Source organism: Trachypithecus francoisi, unplaced genomic scaffold (genome assembly GCF_009764315.1).
Source record: "Trachypithecus francoisi isolate TF-2019V2 unplaced genomic scaffold, Tfra_2.0 Lachesis_group4, whole genome shotgun sequence".
Classification (NCBI taxonomy): Eukaryota; Metazoa; Chordata; class Mammalia; order Primates; family Cercopithecidae; genus Trachypithecus; species Trachypithecus francoisi.
Window position 1 is genome coordinate 105,114,990 of NW_022681469.1, and position 14,499 is coordinate 105,129,488.

At 41.3% G+C, this 14,499-nt stretch overlaps 1 protein-coding gene across 7 annotated transcripts in view; it reads right to left on the bottom strand.

The window, feature by feature from the left end:
- NOD1 (nucleotide binding oligomerization domain containing 1) overlaps positions 1 to 2,696 on the bottom strand; it is a 49,320-nt gene extending 46,624 nt beyond the window's left edge. For 4 of the 7 annotated variants that reach the window (XR_004433310.1, XM_033194867.1, XM_033194866.1 and 1 more), the window contains exon 1: positions 2,443 to 2,578. The gene's annotated coding sequence lies outside the window, so the exon portion shown is untranslated. Of the gene's footprint in view, positions 1 to 143; positions 332 to 2,442 lie in introns of all 7 variants that reach the window. The other 3 variants (XM_033194864.1, XR_004433311.1, XM_033194863.1) reach the window with 3 other exon arrangements.
- Between the last annotated feature and the right edge of the window lie 11,803 nt (positions 2,697 to 14,499).

Sequence of the window (14,499 nt, forward strand, 5' to 3'; positions counted from 1 at the left end):
TACGTTCATATCTTAGATTTTGAGCAAATATTGAATCCTTTTCTTTGAATGAGAGATAAGACTTTGATGGTCTTGTGTAAGCAAATATCAGTGATCACACATACACTAGAAAAACACTTGATCTTTATGCCTATATTACTTACTGTTTCTATTTCTGATGTCTAATCCAAACAGTGCTGCTGTTAGGATCAAAGTGACCGTCCATGATGCACAGAGCATGTACCAGGGTAAAGTTCCAGCTGGGACGCAGGCATCAGCAATTGTAGAATTTGGGTTCTCCCTTCCTCAGATCCCTGACTGTCCCTGGTCATTGAAGAAAGATTCACTGTCCCTAGGCCAAGAGTCAGGAGCAAAACAGGAACATCAAGGGTGTGGTGTGAGGATGTTGCCAGCAGGGAGCAACATGCGTGTGTGTGCACATACACTAATTCTGAGACCCTGTCCACAGCCCAGCTTTCTTGTAAAGTCATTTAAAAGATATATATGTGGCAACAGAAGGGAGGAAGTCTCAAAATTAAGAACAGTTTTTCTGTGTGTGTGTCAAAACATTCATTTCTATCACATGCAGTAAAACTGTATTCCAGAGCCATTAATATGCCCTGGGGGAGCGAGAGGATTTGCAGCCTAAGATTCCAGACTTAAAGCCTGCTAAGGCCCTGAGCTGGGCAGCAGGGTGGGAGAATAATGGAGCGTTGAAGGGGACATTTTATACAAACATTCTTCCTCATGGTGGCTGTACTAAGTAAACAATTGACAGGCACAAACTGCCACTCCAGTGTCTAATAACTACCCCTGCCAGAGCACCTGCCAGCGCACCTGCCAGCGCCACCACCTTCCAGGTGTGTGATGCACATCATCTCGCTGAACTATGCTAGCCTCAGGAGAGAGTTGCTCTTCATTTCACAGGTGGGAAAACAGGGGCTTGGAGAGGTCAAGGAACTTGCCCAAAGTCACAGCATAGAAGTGATAGAATCCAAGTTTGGATCCAGATTTGATGGGTTCCAAAGTGTGAACTTATTTCTCCACTCCACAAAAATAAAACCTACTCTTCTTACAATCTTTGAAAGACCCCTCTTCTACCACACTGCTGTTTGTTTTAAACATAGCTCGCTTATCTGTCTGGCATATTCAGTAGAAGTCTGTACTTTGTCAATGCCTGGCTTGCCTGGATTTCAGCTACCTGGCCCCTGGCATCTACGCCTGGGTGAGAACAGGGTATCCACTCCTCTCTAAGATGCATCGTGGAGTTACTCTTTTACTCTTCCCTGAAAGTGATAGTTCAATCTTCAACATTGGCAAGCATGGCTTCTGGCTTCACTTTTTGTTGTTGTTGTTGTTGTTGTTGTTTGTTTGTTTTTGATGGAGTTTCGTTCTTGTTGCCCAGGCTGGAGTGCAATGGCGCGATCTCGGCTCACTGCAACCTCTGCTTCCCGGGTTCAAGCAATTCTCCTGCCTCAGCCTCCCGAGTAGCTGTGATTACAGGCACGTGCCACCACGCCCAGTTAATTATTTTTATTTTTATTTTTTTAAGTTGAGACAGAGTTTCACCATGTTGGGCCAGGCTGGTCTTGAACTCCCGACCTCAGGTGATCCGCCCGCCTTGGCCTCCCAAAGTGCTGAGATTACAGGCGTGAGCCACCGCGCCCAGCCCTGGCTTCACCCTTAAAGCAGAAAGGCCAGAAGTCATCAAGGCCATGGGTTTACTAGCTTCCCCAGACTTAATTTCAAACACCAACAATCGAAACCTTTCCTAGAATGCAGAGCCAATGGGACATCATCATCTGTCATTTCCTATGTTTTTCACAATGTGCCAAAACCACTGCGCACATTGGAGGCTTTTTTGAATGTGATATTCAGGCGACCTTGCCAAGCATTGTCTCATTTCCTTACTTTGTGGAGCTTGAAACCAAAGGGAAGTTCTCACCCTGTCTCCAGGACCAAGCAGGACACTGGGAGCAGCTGTCCCGTCTGCAGGCGGGACTCCATGAAGACTCCATGAAGGCCCCTGTCTGCCCTTCCAGCCTTTGGTCACAAACCCTCCAACGCTGGCTGCACACTGGAATCACTTGGGGAGCTTTTAAAAGATACGGAGTCTTGGGTCTGACTCCGTGAAATTCTGACGGAATTGATCTAGGGTGCAGCCTGGACATCTGGATTTTAAAAGCTCCCCAGGTGGTTCTAAGATGCTGGCACGATTGAGAACCCCTGTCTTCGACCACAATGGGATAAACGATTCCGCTGACGGTGAAGTTCATCCCTCTCAACTTTCGTTACATTCTTCAAACCCGCGGGTGTCTCCGGTTGGTTCCACCCAGAGCTCCTCCAGAGCCGCGCTGCGTTCCGCCCGCACGCAGATCCCGCCTCCCTGCGCCTCCTTGCTCGCAGCGCCCAGGATCCCAGAGAGCGTCTGCCCCGCGCGAATCCCCAGTCGCTGGGACTTACTTGGCCACCAGGTTTACAGACTTCGCAGCCGCTGAGAGCTAGAGAAGAGCCCAGAGAACGCCGTGGTCCGGGGGCGCCGGGGCCAGGGAGCGCCGTGGCCCGGGAGGGCGCTGGGCCGCAGTTGCGCGAGGGAGGGGCAGGACCCGGGCGGCCGCCTCGCAGGCCCGGAACGGGAACTGGCCGCGCAACAGCCTCAGCCGCGCCCCTCTGTCGGCGCGCCCAAGAGCCTGCCGGCTGCTGGCAGAGGCCGCGGTCGGGCGGGGCCGGTCAAGGCAGGGTCCCACCGTGTTGCTGTTGCCGCTCGTCCGGGTCGGGCGCGGCGGGGGGCGAGAAAAGCTGCACGCAGAGGGGCGCCCGGTGCGAGAGGGTGAGCAGCGGATGCCACCGCGCAAGGCCGAGTGGACAGGCCCAAGTTCGCCCAGTGGTGACACACTTGGGAATTCGTCGTGCCAGGCCCGTCCCCCTAAAAGTGCCTACCCAGCACCTGCAACCAGAGCCAAGGCCTGGACATGATAGGGAGACTTGTTAATACGCGACACGTGGTCCTGAGAAAATCGAGCTTAGTGTAATCAAATTTTAATAACACTGCATACATTTCAATTTATACTTTTTTAAAAATCTAAGCTTTTCTTCCTATCCTTAAATTTGTTCTTGGCAGTGCACATTTTATGTTCTATGTATATGCTGTAATAAGTTGTAAAGGAGTTTTTAACGTACTAATAAATGTCCCCAATAAAATAGTTTAAAACATTTTGAATGGGGAACGTGTCCATAAAGGATATTGATGCTACAGTAAATTGTCACTTATTCACACTGAAGAAGTACATTCAATCATATAGCCACTAATGCTTGTGAGTATTAAAATTCCCATCAGAGGCTATTTTCTGAGAAAGAGAAAGTATGTTCTTAAATCAAATGTGAAACTGCAGACGTAAAGTTGATAGGATCAAATGTGCCAACTTGTAAGGTCGGGCCTCTGAGCCCAAGCCTGCACTTACACGTCCAGATGGCCTGAAGCAACTGAAGAATCACAAAGGAAGTGAAAATGGCTGGTTCCTGCCTTAACTGATGACATTACCTTGTGAAATTACTTCTCCTGGCTCAGAAGCTCCCCCACCCGGCACCCTGTGACCCCCGCCCTTGCCTGCCAGAGAACAACCCCCTTTGACAGTAGTTTTCCACTACCCACCCAAATCCTATAAAACTGCCCCACCCTGGCAGGGCGCGGTGGCTCACGCCTGTGATCCCAGCACTTTTGGAAGCCAAGGCTGGCAGATCACGAGGTCAGGAGATGGAGACCATCCTGGCTAACACAGTGAAACCCCGTCTCTACTAAAAAATACAAAAAATTAGCCCCGTGAGGTGGCGGGCACCTGTAGTCCCAGCTGCTCTGGAGGCTGAGGCAGGAGAATGGCAGGCACCCGGGAGGCGGAGCTTTCAGTGAACCAAGATCGTGCCACTGCACTCCAGCCTGGGTGACAGAGCGAGACTCATCTCAGAAAAAAAAAAAAATGCCTCACCCCTAACTCCCTTTACTTAAAAAACTTTATTGCTCACATAAAGCCTATTTGGTGATCTCTTCACATGGACGTGCGTGACAGTAAGAACTGGAATGATGGCTAGGATATGTGAACCCCAAATATCTGAGGCGGTCTCAGTTAACTTAGAAAGTTTATTTTGCCAAGGTTAAGGATTCTCACCCCTGAGGCAGCATCAGGAGGTCCTGACATGTGCCCCAGGTGGTCAGAGCACAGTTTGGTTTTATACATTTTAGGGACACATGAGACATCATCAATCAATATATGTAACATGAACATTGGTTCAGTCTGGAAAGATGGGACAACTCAAGCAGGGAGGTCTTCCAGGTCACAGGTAGGTGAGAGACAAACGTATCCTTTTGAGTTTCTGATTAGCCTTTCCGAAGGAGCCAATCAGATATGCATTTATCTCAGTGACCAGAGGGATGACTTTGAATAGAATGGGGAGGCAGTTTTGCCCTAAGCATACCCCAGCTTGACTTTTCCCTTTAGCTTGGTGATTTTGGGGCTCCAAGATTTATTTTCCTTCACAGAAACTAATTCCTCCAGTCTATCCTTATATGAGACTATGGTAGAAAAATTAGACACTTGTTTTTCCTTTTCCTCTAGGATTCTGAACTTTACCTTCCATGTAGTAACTTCTCATTCTATTTTCCTTATCCTATTTCTCTGCCTGCATTCTGAGTCACTTCAGTTCTGTCTTTTGACTCAGTAATTATTTCGTAGATGTTTAAATCTGTTTTTTAACCTGTCTGTGGCAGGCAGAGTAATCTCCCCCCAATGATGTCCACATCCTACCCCTGGAACCTGTGAATATGGCAAAGGGGCACTAAAGTTGCAGGTGGAATTAAGATTGCTAATCAGCTGACCTAGATGGAGGGATTATCCTGGGTTATTGAGGTGGGCCCAATGTAATCACAAGGGAACTAAAAAGTGGAAGAAGGAGGTAGAAGAAGGAGAACCAGAGAGATGGCAGCCTGAGAAGGACTCGGCCAACATTGCTGGCTTTGAAGATGGAGGAATGAGACTGAGCCAAGGAATGCAGGTGGCCTCTAGTGCTGCAAAAGACAAGGAAATGGATTGTCCCACAGACCCTCCAGAAGGAATGCAGTCCTGCCAACACTATGATTTTAGCCCAGTGAGACCCATTTTGGAATGCTGGCCTCCAGAACCCTAAGATAATAAATTTGTATTGTTTAAGACACTAAATTTATGGTAACTTGTTATAGCAGTAGTAGGAAAGTAACACACCATCTATTTAAGTTTTTAATTTTAACAATAATATCTTTATTTTCTAGGATTTTTAGATTTTTTTTTTGGTCTATTTCTAGCTTTCTTGGTCATTTTTAATAGTCTCCTTTGTTGATTTTATAATTTAAAAACTATTTCATAGTTGTTTTTGCTTTTAAAAAGTTTATTATTGAGACATAATGTTTGTATTTTTATGGGGTACATGTGATATTTTGTTACAAGCATAGATTGTAATAATCAAGTTAGGGTATTTGGAGTGTCCACCACCTTAAGTATTTATCATTTCTTTCTTTGTTTCCTTTTTTTTTGAGACAGAGTTTCACTCTTGTCGCCCAGGCTGGAGTGCAGTGGCACAATCTTGGCTCACTGCAACCTTTGTCTCACAGGTTCAAGCAATTCTCCTGCCTCAGCCTCCCAAAGTAGCTGGGATTACAGGTGCCCGTTACCACGCTCAGCTGTTTTTTTGTATTTTTAGTTGAGACAGGGTTTCACCATGTTGGCCAAGTTGCTCTTGAACTCCTGACCTCAGGTGATCCACCCACCTCTATCAGGGGAACCCACCCCCAATATTTTAATGTAGGTTCTTTCTGTTTTCCCTAAGTGTTGGCCAGCTGAGAAATAAAGAGAAACAGTACAAAGAAAGGAATTTTACAGCTGGGCCTCTGGGGGTGACATCACATATCAGTAGGACTGTGATGCCCACCTGAGCTGCAAAACCAGCAGGTTTTTATTAAGGACTTTAAAAGAGGAGAGAGTGTACGAGCAGGGAGTATGTCACAAAGATCACATGCGTCAATGGGCAAAAAGGAGAACAAAGATCTCATGCGTCTGAGGCCAGTAGAGATCACAAGGCAAAGGGCAAAGCAAAGATCACAAGGCAAAGGGCGAAATCAAAAACTCCTGATAAGGGTCTATGTTCAGCTATGCATGTATTGTCTTGATAAACGTCTTAAATAACAGAAAACAGAGTTCGAGGGCAGAGAACTGGTCTGACCTCAAATTCACCAGGGTGGGTTTTTTTCCCTACCCTAATAAGCCTGAGGGTACTGCAAGAGACCGGGGCATATTTCAGTCCTTATCTCAATGGTATCTTCCCTACTTGCCCATCCGTTTATAGGCTCTCTGCAAGAAGAAAAATATGGCGCTATTCTGCCCGACCCCGCAGGCAGTCAGACCTTATGGTTGTCTTCCCTTGTTCCCTGAAAATCGCTGTTATTCTGTTGTTTTTCAAGGTGCACTGATTTCATATTGTTCAAACACATATGTTTTACGATCAATTTGTACAGTTTGATATAATAGTGGTCCTGAGGTGACATACATTCTCAGCTTACAAAGATAACAGGATTAAGAGTTTAAAGTAAGACAGGCATAAGAAATTATAAGAGTATTATTTGGGAACTGATAAATGTCCATGAAATCTTCACAATTTATATTCAGAGATTGCAGTAAAGACAGGCATAAAACATTATAAAAGTACTACTTTTGGGAACTGATATGTGTCCATATTAAAACTAAATCTTCACAATTTATGTTCCTCTGCCGCAGCTCCAGCTGGTCCCTCCATTCAGGGTCCCTGTCTTCCTGCAACATGCCTCAGCCTCCCAAAGTGCTGGGATTATAGCCTTGAGCTACCACACTCAGCCGAGTATTCATTATTTCTATGTATTGGGAACATTTCAAGTCCTCTCTTCTAGCTCTTATGAAATATAAAATACATTATCAATAACTATAGTCACTCCACTCTGATACATTAGAACTTACTTCTTCTCTCTAACCCTATTTTTGTACACATTAACCTATGTCTCTTTATCACCCCTCCACCTGTCCTTCCCACATTCCCAGCCTGTGGTAACTCTCATGCTATTCTACCCTCTACCTCCATGAGACTAACTTATTTTTAGCTCCCACATGTAAGTGAGAACATGCAGTATCTGTCTTTCTGTACCTGGCTTATTTCACCTAACATAATGACCTCCAGTTCCATCCATGTTGCTGCAAATGACAGGATCTCATTCTTTTTATGGACAAATAGTATTCCATCATATATGTATTTGGTTTGTTTTTAAACTTTTTTGAGATCACTATAAATTCACATACAGTTGCAAGAAAGAGAAATCCATGTATCCTAACCCAATTTTCCTCAGTGGTAACATCTTGCAAAGTTATAATACAATATTACAACCAGAAGATAGACTTTAATACCATCAAGATACAGATCATTTCCATCACCACAAAGCTCCTTCATTGTTGCTCTTTATACAGCCTCATCCTCTACTTAACTCTTGGCAACCACTGTCTGTTATCCATTTCTACAGTTTTGACATTTCAAGAATCATACATAAATGGAACCATACATTATGTAACATTTTGGAATAGTTGTTTTCCATCAGCATAATTCTTTGAAGATTCATTCAGGCTGTTGCATGTATCAGTAGTTCTTTCCTTTTTATTGTTAAGTAGTATTGCTTGGTATGAATTACCACAGTTTGTTGAAAGGCATCTGCATTATCTCCAGATTTGGACTATTATGAATAAAACCACGATAGGCATTCATATACAAGTTGATGTGTGAACATAAGTTTTCATTTCCCTGGGAAATGTTCAGAAGTGCAACTGCTGGGTTGAGAAACTTACAAACTTTTTCCCAGAATGACTGTACTATTTTACATTCCACCAGCAATGTATGAGTGATCCAACTTCACAGCATACTCACCTGCATTTGGTGCTGTCATAATTTTTGGTTTTAGCCATTCTGATATATGTATAGAGCTACTGATACATCATTGTGGTTTTAATCTGCTAATAATGATGTTGAACATCTTTTCATGCACTTATTTGCTGTGTCTTCTCTTGGGTGAAATGTATCTTTGTGGCTTTTCTTCATTTTGTTTTGTTTTTTATTTTTTGAGACTGGGTCTCACTCTGTCACCCAGGTTGGAGTGCAGTGGTATGATCATGGCTTACTGCAGCCTCCACATCCTAGGTTCAAGTGATCCTCCTGCCTTGGCCTCCTAAAATGCTGGGACTACAGGCATGAACCACCATGCCCAGCCTCTTTGCTTCCTTTTCTGATTGTTTACTTTTTTACTGTTGAGTTTTGAGAGTTCTATATTTGGTGTGTAAATGTTTTCTCCCACTCCTAGCTTGTCTTTTTGTTCTCTTAGGGTCTTTCACAGAGCAAAGGTGTTTTTTTGTTTGTTTTTGTTTTTGGTTTGGTTTTTAATGAAGTCTAATTTATCCATTTCTCCCTTTATGGATCATGTTTTTGGTGTCAAATCTAAGAACTCTTTGCCAAGCCCTAGATTGCAAAGATTTTTGACTATGTTTATTTACTCATTATTTTTTTACTAGGAGTTTTATAGTTTTATGTCAGACATTTAAACCCAAGATACACTTTGAGGTAATTTTTGTATAAGGCGTGAGACATAGGTCAAGGTTATCTTCTTCTTTTTCTTTCGACTATCGATGTCTAATTGCTGCTCTGACACCGTTTGTTGAAAAGACTGTGCCTCCTCCATTAAATTCCCTTTGAACCTTTCCAAAAAACCAGGTGAGTGTATTTGTGTTGGTGTGCTTCTAGATTCTCTGTTCTGTTCCATCGATCTCTGTGTTTATCTCCATGCTAATAACATAAAATCTTGAAATTGGGTAGAGTGATCCCTCTCAATTTATTCTTCTTTTTCAAAATGGTTTTAGTTCCCTTTACTTTCCATATACATTTTAGAAAAATAATTATGCTGGTATTTTGAGAGTAATTTTGTTAAACCTGCATATTAATCTGGGGGAGAATTGACATCTCTGCTATGTTGAGACTTCCAATCCATGAACATGACATGCCTTTCCATTTATTTAGATCTTCTTTGAGTTCTTTCATCAGTGTTTTATAGTTTTTAGCATACAAGTCCTGCACATGTTTTGTGAGAGTTACACTTAAGTATTTCTTTTTTTTTTTTTTTATTAAAGCAATTGTATATATTGCTGGTAGGAATGTAAAATGGTTCGGCCAATGTGGGAAACATTTTGGGAGTTCCTCAAACAGTTAAACATAGAATTACCATATAGCCCAGCAATCTACTCCTTGGTATGAATCTATAATTGAAAAAAGGTACTCAAACAAGCATATGTACATAAATGTTTAGAGCAGCACTATTCACAATGATCAAGGGTGAAAATAATCTAAATGTCCATCAATAGATGAATGGATAAGCAATTTATGATATACCCATAAAGCAGAATATTATTCAACCATAAAAAGGAATGAAATACTGATACATGATACAATGTGGATGGAGCTTGAAGATATTATGCTAAGTGAGAGACACCATACACAAGGTCACATACTGTATGATTCCATTTATGTTAAATACCCAGGATACCTAAATCCATAGAGACAAAAAACAGATTAGTAGTTTCCAGGGTCTGGGGAAAAGAGAAATGGGCAGTAACTGCTTAATGGGTATGTGGTTTCCTTTAGGGGTGATGAAAATATTTTTGGAGTAGGTAGAGGTCGTGGTTGCACAATATTGTGAATTTATTAAATGCTACTATATTGTTTACTTTAAAATTAATTTTGTTATGTGACGTGAATTTCATCTTATAAGTAAATATACAATCCAAATGCAATTGTAAATGGTAATGCATTTTAAAATTTGGTGTCCATATATTCATTTCTAATATATAGGAATACAATTGATTTTTTGTGTTTATATTGTATCCCATGATGCTGCTGAACTTACTTACTGGTTCTAAGGGATATGTTTTGTAGATTCTTTGGGATATTCTATATAGATAATAATGTCATCTGAAAATAGGGATGGTTTTATTTATTCCTTTCTGATTTGTGTGCTTTTTATTTCCCTTTCTTACCTTATTGCACTGGCTAGAACTTCCAGCACTATGTTGAATAAAATAGGTAACAGCAGGCTGGGTGCAGTGCCTCAAGCCTGTAATCCCACTCCTTTGGGAGGCTGAGGCAGGAGGACTTCTTGAGATCAGAAGATTGAGACCAATGTAGGCAACATAGTGAGACCCATCTCTACAAAAATTTTTAAAAATTAGCCAGGTGTGGTGGTGTGCACCTGTAGTCCCAGCTACTCAGGAGGCTGATGCAAGAGGATTGCTTAAGTCCAGGAGTTTATGGCTACAGTGAGCTATGATTGTGCCACTGCACTCCAGACTGGGCAACAGAGTGTCTCAAAAAAAAAAAGACTGGTGAGAGCAAACATCCTCATCTTGTTCTCAATTTTAGGTAGAAAGCATTCAGTCTTTTATTATTATGTATTAATATAATGTTAGCTCTAGGTAATTTATAGATGATGTTAATCAAGTTATTGAAATTCCCCTCTATTCCTATTTTTCTGAGAATTTTTATCATGCATGGGTGTTGAATTATGCCAAATGCTTTTTCTGCACCAATTGATATGATCATATAACTTTTCTTTAGCCTATTAAAAAAAAGTGGCTTATTTTGATTGATTTTCAAGTATTGAACCAGCATTGTATCTCTGGAATAAACCCCACCTGGTTATGATGTATAATTGTTTTTGTTCACTCCTGAATTCTATTTTCTTATATATTGATCAAGATTTTTGCATCTATAGAGATATTGATCCATTGGCTTATTTTTGTTTACTTGTGTTTGTATTGTCTCTGATTTTGCTATCAGGATAATGCAAGTTTCATTAAATGAATTGATAGGGGTTACCATATATCCTTCCCTGTTGCTGGTAATTTTTTTTGCTGTAAAATTTACTTTATCTGATATTAGTATAGCCACTTGTTTTTTCCTTTGGTTAATGTTTGCATTGTATATTTTTTCCATCATTTTTACTTCCAAATTGCTTATATTATAGTTGAAGTAAGTTTCCTGTGGACAGCATAAATTTGGGTCATGATTTTTAGTCCACTCTGCCAATGTCTGTCTTTTACCTTGTGTATTTAAACCACTTACATTTAATGTAATCATTAATATGTTAGGGTTTAAGCCCGCCATTTCATGTTTTATGTTCTGTTTGTTCTGTTTTTAATTTCTCTCTTTTCTTATCCCTGCCTTCCTGTGGGTTACTTGAGCATTGTTTTGGAATTCCATTTTGATTTATTTGTTGTGTTTTTGAGTATATCTATTTGTATACTTTTTTAGTGGTTGTTCTAGGTAGTATATATACATAATTTTTCAGTCTACTGGTATCATCGTTTTACCAGTTCAAATAAAATGCAGAAAACTTATTTCCCTTAGCTCTCTCCTTTTATAATCATTTAAAATATTACCTCTACATATATTTAGAACCATTAGTGTTATAATTTCTCCTTCAACAATCAAACATATTTAAAGAAACTCAAGAGAAGTAAAGTCTATTGTATTTACCCATATTTTTGCTCACAATGATCATTTTTTCCTTTCTGATTTCCTATGTTCCTGCATTTATTATTTTCTCTCTGTTGAGAGAACAGCCTTCAGCCATTCTTTTAGGGAAAGTTTCTGGCAACAAATTTTATTAGTTTTCCCTCATCTGAGAATGTCTTGATTTCTCCTTCATTCTCAAAGGCTATTTTTACTGGATTCTTAGTTGATGGTTCTTTTCTTTCAGCACTTGAAAAATGTGCCACTTCCTTTGGGCTACCACAGTTTGTGATGAGAAATCTGGTGTCATTCGAATAGTTTTTTTTCCTATAGGTAAGGTGTCATTTCTTGCTGTTCTTAAGAATTTTTCTGTCTTTAGTTTTCAGAAGTTTAACTATGATGTGACTTGGTGTGAATTTCTTTATGTTATGGGTTCACTCCATTTCTTGAATCTGTAGGTTTATGTCTTTTGCCAAACTTGAGAGACATTTTAGTCATTATTTATTTGGGTACTTTCTCAGCCTTCCCTTTCTCTTCTGGGGAGGCTCCCATAACACAAGCATTAGATCTTCTACTGTAGTCGCACAGGTCCCTGAGGCTCTCATAGTTTTATTTTCCCTCAAGTATATTTTATGTCTGTTGTTCAAATTGGATAATTTCTGTTGCTCTATCTTCCCAGTTCCCTGATTCTTCCCTCTGCCCCCTCCATTCTGTTGTTGAGCCCATCTGTTGAGTCTATAGTTTCAGTTATTATATTTTTTCAGTTCTAAAATTTCCATTTGGTTCTTCTTTATGTCTTCTATTTCTTTGCCAAGACTTTCTATATTTTCATTTGTTTCAAGCATGTTCCTCGTGGCTCACTGAAATATTTTTATGATGGCTGCTTTAAAATCTTTGTCAGATAATTCTAATGTTGTCTCAGTTTTGGCATCTACTGATTGTCTTTTTTCATTTAATTTGAGATGTTTCTGGTTGTTGAAATGAGTGATTTTTCAATCAAAACCTGGGCATTTTGGAGATTGTTATGAGATTCTACATCTTATTTAAATTTACTATTTTAGCTGGCTTACTCTGAAACCACTTCAGCAGGAGAAAGTGAGGGGGCACTGCTTCAATACTGCCAGGTGCGGGTAGAAGTTCAGGTTTCCCACTCAATTTCTGTTGTCACCAAAGTGGGTGGGGTGGGTGGAATGTACCTTGTTATTTAGGAGTAACAGTAGGGGTGGGAGGGGTAGAACTTTCAATTGCCCACTAGTTCTCTAATGATACCTTCTTGGCTGGGAGTGGGAATGCTTTGTTACTGCTTCCCATGTGACCTCCACCAACACCACAAAAAGAGTGGCTTAGTTACCACTGAGAGGTAGTGAAAGTCCTGACTGTTTACTTGAACTTTGATCCCAACCCAGTAGGAAGGGCCAGGGGTACTATTACTGCCAGATGGCGGTATAAGCCCAGGCTCCCCACATGGTTTCCACCAACACCTTGAGGGAGGGAGTCTTGTTATTGCCAGAAGGCTCCCTACTTAGCTTTTTCTGACCCTACCTGGTGGTGGTGAGGTTAGGGTTCTTCATTATAGCCTGGCAAGTGTGGAAGTCTAGGCTCTCCTCTTGACCTTTGCTGGCATGAGTGGAGACTGGCATCCACAATTTTTTCTGTGGTATAACTGGAATAGATTGATTATTCTCTAAAATCTTTGTCATACTAGGTTGTCCTTTTCCTGGTTCTTTGATGAGAGCAGGCTTTTCTTTTGGGGTGTGTGTGTGTCTGTGCTCATTGGTGCTTTCAAGTTGCTGATTTCTTAAGTTGCAAGTACGAGATATATGAAGCAAAAGAAAACTGAGAATTCAGCATCATGTTGTGCCTTGGGTCCTGAGATCCCTGAATAGTCTGTCCTCTCTCCACCTTTCAGAGTCTTCTTCTGTTTGTTTTATATATAATGTTCAAGGATTTTAGTTGCTCTTAACTAGAGGAATAGGGAAAAACATACCTATTCCATCTTCACAGAAGCCAGTCTCCATACATACTTACTTCATATTGTTTTAGTTTCAATATCTTTTTTTTTTTTTTCCTGAGATGGAGGCTCGCTCTGTTGCCCAGGCTGGAGTGCTGTGGCACGGACTCGGCTCACTGCAAGCTCCACCTCCTGGGTTCACACCATTCTCCTGCCTCAGTCTCCCTAGTAGCTGGGACTACAGGCGGCCACCATCACACCCGGCTAATTTTTTTTTTTTTTTTGTATTTTTTTAGTAGAGATGGGGGTTCACCATGTTAGCCAGGATGGTCTCGATCCCCTGACCTCATGATCCGCCCACCTCGGTCTCCCAAAGTGCTGGGATTACAGGCGTGTGCCACCGTGCCCAGCTGATCATTTCAGTATCTTAAAACCTTGGGGATCTAAATGTGTTTTTTCATAACAAATCAGTTTTTTCTGCTCTCATTAATGATGTATCATTTTCCTCATTATCTTTTACATTTTTAAGGGTAGTCCTGAGAACCTAAATTTAAGCTTTCTCCAGAGAGGATTTGCTTCTGTTTCTGCCAGGAGCTGCTGGGGCTACCAACTGGGGACCATTTTAGTTCTCTTTAAGGGTCCTGGCTTCATACAGAGTCTTCAGGTTCCGTTTTCCTGTCCTGCAGCAAGGGTGCTCCAGGGTTAGTAGTTCAAATCCAGAGCTATTATTGGCATTTGTGCCCAAGAACATCAGGATCATTTGTTTACCAGTACTTTGTCCTTTCAGCTCACAGTTCATCTTTCTTCTTTTTGTGGAGGAGGAATTGGTACACCCTGAAGATTTTCCTTATTTCCTTGCAAGTCCAGACGTGGTTTTCAAAAACTATTTGTTATAGTTTATACAGGATCTGTTAGTATTGTGTTTAGAGGGCCAAAATCACTGGTAGAAAGGGAAACCTCCTACATATAACATTTGC